The sequence below is a fragment of the Hyalella azteca genome, unplaced genomic scaffold, assembly GCF_000764305.2.
Source record: "Hyalella azteca isolate HAZT.00-mixed unplaced genomic scaffold, Hazt_2.0.2 contig7409, whole genome shotgun sequence".
Classification (NCBI taxonomy): Eukaryota; Metazoa; Arthropoda; class Malacostraca; order Amphipoda; family Hyalellidae; genus Hyalella; species Hyalella azteca.
In genome coordinates, this window is record NW_025937535.1 from 46,164 (window position 1) to 55,486 (window position 9,323).

Below are 9,323 nucleotides of genomic sequence, written 5' to 3' on the forward strand. Positions count from 1 at the left end.
ACTTCTTCCACCAAACTTATACTGGAGGGCGGGAAGCGAACTTTGTAAATCTGAAGACCGCTCTTCAAGACTTCTTTAAGGACTGAACTCGAACAGAAGCCGATTATTATTCTCGACAAGACCACCCTACACGAGGTGATACTCTCTTTTGAGATAAACAGATTACTCCGCACGAGCTCCTCCCTGACGTCTGCCACTTCGTCATAGCTGAAGAGGTAGTCCACAAACTTAAGAACTACTCGCTTATTGAAGGATACTTCCGGGACAACTTGCCCGGAAACTTTAAGCGAGTTTGTTGACATCGTGTCCTTAGGGGTTGTTTCTTTCTCTGGAGTTCACTGCAGGGGAAATCTTGATAGCATGAGATGGCTATGCAAATTCGTGTTTCCGACGTTAGTCTATTTCGATGGTTGCGTTTAACATTATGTTTTTTCTTTTTGACTTTAGAAGATTAGTCATCAGTTTTTATCTAGAGAATTGATCGTAGTTCCGATATCATTAAACATGATCGCTTGACATTAGGTTGTGCCAAGTTCATTCTCATTGGTTCTCATAGTTGCTTTATTCTCGTCTAGGGGGCTGAAAGATTGTGCAGTATCGTCGGTATTTGTACCATTCATCCGAGAGCTTCTGTATGTATACGTTTTCGGCATATTATTATTTTTCAGATTTCGTGCAGTGATTCGGTTGTAGCAAAGGCAGAAGATGGGTAATAACACTTGCATGTGATGTTGTAAATAATCAGTGTATAGTGGCAGATCTACACTGTAGACACCAACACTGCACAGTGCATGCGAACAATCTACACTGTAAACACCAACACTGCACAGTGCACGCGAACAATCTACACTGTAAACACCAACACTGCACAGTGCACGCGAACAATCTACACTGTAAACACCAACACTGCACAGTGCACAGCCAGCGCGCTTTGTTTGCTCTATTATCTCTTATCTCGACGCAGCTGACCAGCCGTTATCTCCCAGCTGCTAATGCAACCCTGGTGACCTGCAACGTCAACACCATCAACGGCAACACCATAAACGTCAACACCATCAACGTCAACACCATCAACGTCAACACCATCAACGTCAACGTCATCAACGTCATCACCATCAACGTCATCACCATCCAAACAAGGCACTTTTTAAACCACTTTCAGACCACTTAAAACAAGTTACATTTTACCGCTCCTGACAGAACATAAGCAACACTTTCAAATCCTCAAGCCACAGGAACCAAAGTCCTCCCAGTAGATCCTTTATCCCTTGAGGGACTCGGTTGTTGGCGTGAAACTTACCAACCCCTCCGACCCTTACATTCACTTTAAATACTTATTTTCAACACTTGTAAATATAGCCAAAACTCAACAGAAACCCTACTCCCACAATAGTTAGCATTTCCCTTTATCAAACCATCCCGCTTTATTAACACACACACATCCGTACACGTTCCACTGGACATCTTCTCATTACCTCGACAGAACCAATATACTGTCACTTTTTCTTGGTATATAAAGACTGAAAGACTTCCAAGTCTCTGTTACGGTGTTACAGACCGCTTCGAGGCCACCTCATTGAAATTTAACGGTATACTCACGCTTTATTTAAGATTCAAGAAATATTAAAGGAACATAGAACATGAACAAACACCACGAACCATATTAATAACCTGAAGAAATGTATGATTCCTTGTGTGATATATATGTACTTTCATCTATAGACTATAAGGCCTTGCAGGTGTCCAGTAGCTTTGTTACATCGAAGTCGGTTTCTGATGTATAGAGACGACAGGTAAGATTTGGCGACGACGCTCCTCTCAGAGAGTATGACACTAAATCGTTACCATGGGCTGGGAATGTTGTGATTCTAACACGTGTTCCATCTCTTCGGGACTTAGCATGCTTTCCAGCAGCATTGTTGCTTCTTCCGCCTTCAGTGGGTAAGGACACGGCTTCTTATTTTTCTTCAAGATAGTGTGCTTGAAGCAAATGTGGTGTTCCTTCGTCATGTGGTCATTACACATGATATCGGTACCAGCGTAGAACCAACGTCCATCGTCATCCAGATCCTCCAGGGCAATTTGCGTGATGTGCGTGGCGATGTGGGATGTCTTCTGATAGGATACGGCGCGTAGCATCCTGCCGTCTCGTCCGAGAAGCAGCGCAGACCCGTGCTTGTGTAGGTCTAACTTCTGCAAACTGGGGTACGTCTTATTTGTCACCAACACCTGTAGACAGAGTTAAGTATTCATGTGAGATATTGCAATAGACTTATACCCCAACTGTGATTCAATTGGGTGGACCCTTACATTAGTTCGACCAACCCTTTAATAGCACAGGGCCCAGATGGCATACATCCCAGACTGTTGAGAGAAGCAAGCAACGAGTTATCTAAAGGTGCTTATACACTGGGTTAGTATTCGCTCCGAGTACTCGCGGTGAGTCCAGTTTTGCTGGCTGAGAACCTATACACGTACGATGAGAGGGTTTGGTTAACAGTCCGCACTCCGCAGGCGCCAGTGCGTCGTTGGGAGCTGTCGAGTGAGGTGTGCGCGTGGTGGCATATGGAACATTCCGATAATGACGCGTTTGAGGAAGCAGTTGGTGGCATAGTTGCTAATCTTGCTGAGTAGGTGATAAACTTTGTAGATCAGCATGGAGTGTGGTTGAGAGACTTAATAAGATTTCGTTCAAGTTTCAAAACACTTCTATCTCAATTAGTTGTTGATGGAATCTTCATCGTAACGAACATTCCACAGTGGATCGTATTTTCGAAATATCCATAAGAACAGTTAAATATCATCTGAATTCCTCTTGACCTTCTTAGAACCGTTGTCGTTGGGACAAGACAAAGTTCATAACATTAGAAACAATTGTCCTAAGCAATATACGAAGCGGCACAAATATACACGCTACGGCTTCCGCAGCCCTACTGCCAATACTAGACCGCAAATTAACAACCTTTGAACTGTTTCAGATACAAACGCATCTGTTACTCGGATCTGAAGAATAAATCATCACAATGCTTAGAGTGCGAATCCTCGCAGCTAACACTAGCGCCTAGCATAAGCACCTTTAGATGCTGCGTCTAGTGTCAGAGTACATGACCAAGTCTTTCGCTACCAGTAACTCTTCTAATGTACGCCAATCGATGTTGGAGAGACATGTAACGCAACCTATTGACCACGAAGACTTCATTAGAGGTCATGCTGAATATTTCAATCACAATAAGCTGAAGCAAGAAGATGATGTCAATCGAGTCAATCCAAAGAACGAAGCTGTTTAACAGCTAAATTTGCGGCCAACGGCTGCGCTCCTCTCCACCAGCATATTATTTCCTTGATAGCACTAAATTACAATTTATTGCCAGACTAACTTAAGATTCAAGTTTTCAAAGCCAACATCTTAGTTAGAAGCCTTCATTACCTGGGTTCTTATTTCTTCTTTCTGAGTGAGCGCGGTCCTCAAGATGTAAATGTTGGGTCCGAAGCGCTGGAAGACCTCTTCCCAGTCCCGGTAGAACGACACGTTGCCGAACATGTTGTGCCTGCGGAATGACCACATGCCCTGGCACCAGAACACCTGTAAGTTATGGTGTTCATTGATATTTTAATCGCTAAATTTATCTAATCAAACTGAAAAATTTTTACAACGTAATGACAGAAGAAATAAATCGAGTCTGCCATGACATTATACTTAAAATCAATTTGTCACGGACGGATAACATTCATAACCAGCAATGGTTGAATTTATGGCAATAAATAATTGTTTTCAGATATCAGCCCCTAGACACAAGTTCCCACTGACTCGTGTCCACGTGAGTCATTGGGTGCGGGAAAGCTAACAAGTTTGAATTCTTGTATCCGGTCAAATGACAAGATTTTAGATCTTCTATGAACAAGTCACGAAAAGTTCAAGATTCGGCGACAGGCCACATCAGGCCTACTCTTTAGCGCCGACATTACTATGTTATGTTATGTCGTCGAAGCTTTGACAATGTACGAAGCTGATCAGCTAGTTTCACGTAATTTATTTGGCTGAGGCTGGATCTTCATAATTAAATAGGGATAGATCCTATAGTCCACATAACTTTCAACATATCTGCCTTTTAAATAGTACAAAGGGGCTTGAAAACTTTCTGCCGAGGTGCCTTCATAATTACTAACGGCACATGTGCCTGAGGTTTCAACCGGCTCTCTATATATAGGGCCGACCTTAGTTGAGCTACGCAGTGTACTTTTCTAGTCAATAGACATTTGAATCTTTTTGAAATAGTTTTTACCATGCCAGCTCAGAAAACCCATTTTCGTATATGAAACTTTGAGTTATAATGTTTACTTCTACTGTGAACCTACCTTGGTATCTACTAATTCACGTTTGCTTTCAATTTTAAGCTCAAACGATGGAAGATATTTTTTCCTGATGATCTCCACTGCCTCTTCGAGGTGAACGCACCGGCTTAATTTCTCCAGAGGCAGGTACTGAGGGCACGGCAGAAGACGAGCGTCTGATGGATGTGAGTGTTAATTCCAGTCGTTAAAAGAGTTGAGGAGTTCATTGCACTTGTGAAATTATTTAATTAACTCGTGCGATTCTTAACTCAGCTAAGATTGCATCCATAAAATCTATAACTATTCTAATTTTGTGTTTTAGGCTTACAGCTCCTGACGCTATTTCTTTTTCGTTGAAAATAAACAGATGATTCCTCATTTGGAGTCAGTGTCTTCTCATAAGGCACTTTTTATATATGAGGTAGCCTCGGCATATACACTGAACTAGTTGATGGGGCTCACTCTCACTCACCAATATCAGTTAGTCCCAAAACATCAAGTTCACCAGCGTCGTCATCAATCTCGGTGACACTGTAGAACCTGGGGCTGCCCTCCGTGTCGTTCCAAACACCCCAGCTATCAGGGCGGAGAATAGCTGGTCCCATGTCATCTGGGTCGCCCTCATCGATCAAGCGCATGCTCGAAGGTGGGAAATGTACATCAAAAATTTCAAGACCTTTCGTCAAGACTTCATTGCGGACGGAAATAGAATTGAATCCAACTATTATTCTCGACAAGACCATTATGCACGATGTGATACTGTCTTCCATGATGAACGGATTACTTCGCACCAGCTCCTCCCTCAAGTCTGCTACTCCACCACTGCTGAAAAGGTAGTCTACGAACTTGATAACTATCCGTTTGTTGAAGTCCAATTCTTCTTTAGCATCTCTGTATATTTGAAACGAATCATTTGACATCGCATCGCTGTATATACTCTCTTCATCCCTGTCCTCCATTTCCGTGCTCCCTTCTACAGGTGCAGTCACTAATAGTGACTGGTTTACAGGCGGTGTATCGTGTTTGGGTTGAGGTTTGCTTTCATCACTGAGATCTATAGAAAAATTCTTGAAACTGTTGAGAAATCCATTGTCTTGGGATTCTGGTAGCTTTTTGGTCTGAAGCTCAGAGGGAAGAATGGAAGCATCGGCAGAAGCTTTTTTACATTTAGGTAAAGTCACTTCCTCATCTTGGTGCCCACCATTAAGCCAGTTAGGACTCAAGAGGCTAGGAGAGTGTTTAATACCATCATCATGGAACCAATGTTCATCTCCGTAAAGATTTTCCAGGGCGATTTGTGTGAAGTGCGAGACGATGTTAGTTGCCTGATGGTAGGATACTGCCTGCAGCATCCGCTCGTCTTGCCCAAGAAGCAGTGGAGACCCGTGCGTGTGTAGGTCCAACTTTTGCAGACTTGTGTACGTCCTCCTGGTCACCAGCACCTGTGCATAAAATTCTCCTCGTCCATGCTCTAAAAGCGTCCAATTAATTTTTAAAATAGTTTGACACTTTCATTAACTTAAAAGTGAGAACATCTAGCTTTCAGAACTATTAGCACGTCTCTCAAGTCATCATTGCGGTTACCACTCTAACAAAATTTAGAGGCATGCGCGACCTTGCACTATATAGGGCCGCCTAGGACTAGGGGAGCACGTAGATCAGCTTCTCTATGTCCGCTTCGGTTCAGGGTTCGAAGGCTACCTCTGGGCAGCTTGCTATGATTCGGCTCGGGCAACCCTTGTCATACTCTCAGGTGACTATAGGGTCTTATCTTATAAGAGATTCTGACCAGAAACTGATTTCGATCGAGAGGCCAAGCAGACCCGGAATAACTTAGCGCCGAGTATTGTAACTATTCGGCCGAAGCCTAGGCGGTCCCCGAATATTGTTAGGGTGCAGTCTGTATAGTCACCATTCAAGTGTGGGTAGACTATGAAGTGAAGTAAAATTATAATATGTGCGTGAAGGATATTCCAAATCGTGTTTAATGTATGATCAATATACTACTAAGGTAACCATATCGTAAATTGAAAATGAATGGATACCTGGGTTTGACCTGGGACCTGAGATACCTGGGTTCGAATTTCGTCCATTTGAGTGCGGATTTTGTCGATGAAGTAGATGTTAGGCCCGAAGCGATGCATGACCTCTTCCCAGTCCAGATAATGCATCACATTGCCGAACATGTTGCTATTTTCTACCTGCGACGTTGCCTGGGTCCAGAGCACCTGGGGAAATGTACTAGTATATACGTGTCTGGACGAAGAAATACAGTTAGCTCGTGCTACTTAGAGTTTTACCTAACTTAACCTACTCTAAATATAGGCGAACAAGCGCATCGATCGGTACCTATCCGCTATTTCGTTGTACACAGTGCAAGTTAGTGAAGTCCCCTCCGTTTATACTATTCCATAACTACACTTCTCGCTAATGGAGTGAACCCACCTTGATACCTGCCAGTTCAGGTGTGTTGACATTTGGAAGAACTTGACGTGAAGAATTGGCCCCCTTGGTGTCTTTCGAGGACTCTTCTTCGCACCGGCATACTCTCTTGAGGGGCAGGTACTGGGGACACGGCAATGGACTATCGCCTGATGGAGGTGAATGATAAATTCTGATCAAAATGACATATTGAACTTCAAGTGACAGGAAATTGTTAAGGAATCCAATGAAGACTTAAAAGAATTACTGGTATTTTCAAGGAATCCTTTATAGTGCATGGAGATTTTTTTTATCAATCTAGGAATACGAAATGTGAGAGTGTTTCTAATTCTATTTCTTCGTTAACTTTTACGCTATCTGAAGCCATTTTGATATAGCCATGCTACAGACACAAAACGAGATGACCCCTTCTATATTCAACCCTCTCACCGTCAGCTTGACTATCAGTTTGGTTCTGAACATCAACTTCATGTCGTTCTTCACCGAGTGGAGTCGTTAGTCCCATTCTAACTTTCCTCACATCACAGGTCTTCTTTCCTCTTATAGCTGGTACCCTAGCCTTTGTGTCTTCCTCTTCCACCAAGCATATACTAGAAGGCGGGAAATGAACTTTATAGATTTGAAGACCGCTTACAAAGATTTTTTCCATGATTACCGATGAGCATAAGCCGATAATTATTCTCGACAACACCACCATGCACGAGGTTATGCTGTCTTCCATGATGAATGAATTACTCCGCACCAGCTCCTCCCTAATGTCAACCACTTCGCCAGCGCTGAAGAGGTAGTCCACAAACTTGAGAACTATTCGCTTGTTGGTGGGCAACTTAGGAACAACTTGCCCGGGAATTTTAGTTGAACTTATTGGCATCGCGAGCCTGGATTTGTTTTCGTCGGGATTCGGATTCAGAGCTTTCTTAGGAAGTTGGAGCTTTGCGGATTCTTTCCTTTCTGTGCTGACATTTACTGAATTTTTCTTAACTCTTCGTCTTTTCTTTTTGGCTCCAGTTTTCTTCCCACTTGTGTGGCCAGCCGAATGTATAGTATCATTGTTATTGGAAATTTGCTTTGCGGTTGTGCTACGTTCCACGACACTGATTTTATAGCCTCCAAATTGTTCGTTTTCTTGGTTGGAAGAGTGCGTGCTTTCACCAGCACGTGGTAGGTTGCCTGAAGGTTTATGGGGAGTAAGGTTGCTTCTGCGGTAAATCCTGGTTTTCGGCATTCTGTCCGGAGTGTCGAAAGGTGCCACGGCGTGAATGTTACACTCCTGTATGACGGCCGTCCTCGAGGTCGACCTGCGGCTTTAAGTCTATCCAGTGTAGACACCCTGAAAAGAAGAAGAACTCCTGTTTGACAGAGGTCGAAATTTGAGGCACGCTTAGTCCCGGCGACTGAGCGTGACGTCAAGCCATGTCAACATCACGTCAGTTCGAATAACCACAATTAAAAATATTAATTGTAATAATAATTATTAGAATACTTTTGATTTCGTTAAAACAACGTTATTTTAAAGTCAAAACCAATCGCTACACTGACTGTATGAACCAGCCGCCACACTGACTGTATGGACCAGCCGCTACACTGACTGTATGAACCAGCTGCTTCACTGACTGTATGGACCAGCCGCTACACTGACTGTATGGACCAGCCTCTACACTGACTGTATGTACCAGCCGCTACACTGACTGTATGGACCAGCCGCTACACTGACTGTATGGACGAGCCGCTACACTGACTGTATGGACCAACCGCTACACTGACTGTATGGACCAGCCTCTACACTGACTGTATGTACCAGCCGCTACACTGACTGTATGTACCATGTATGGACCAGCCGCTACACTGACTATGGACCAGTCGCTACACTGACTGTATGGACCAGCCGCTACACTGACTGTATGTACCAGCCGCTACACTGACTGTATGGACCAGCCTTTACACTGACTAAATGGACCAGCCTCTACACCACTGACTGTATGTACCAGCCGCTACAATGACGGTATGGACCAGCCGCTACACTGACTGTATGTACCAGCCTCTACACTGACTGTATGGACCAGCATCTACACTGACTATGCTACACTGACTGTATGGATCTGGTCTACTGCGTGCCTACGCACGCTGTAATTTTCGCGCGTTTCCAAGACAAACACTGGCAGCGGCAGCCTGGGCTTCTCCCATTCACGTGCAGCATATACGCTATCCCGCCATACATGAGATATAGAACAAATGTTAATACCAAAATGTAAAAAAATTCATATTTTTCATATTTGTTATTATAGCTGGAAAAAATATTTTCTTATGAATTAAGGTTGTGACAATTCATCGCAATTTGCGCTACCATTCACGTTGTACATTTACAGTTGTTTATCATCAAAATGTATTGTTTTCTAATCACATTTCAATTAGATGGGATACTCCAAAATTCTAGCCCTTGCGTAACTGATAATATTCAGGAAATTGTATGGTAAATTAGCATCATTATGAGTAAGGTTTGCATTATTTTGTTTCATTTGCCGGTTTGCTAGCAATACCATAATATCCAA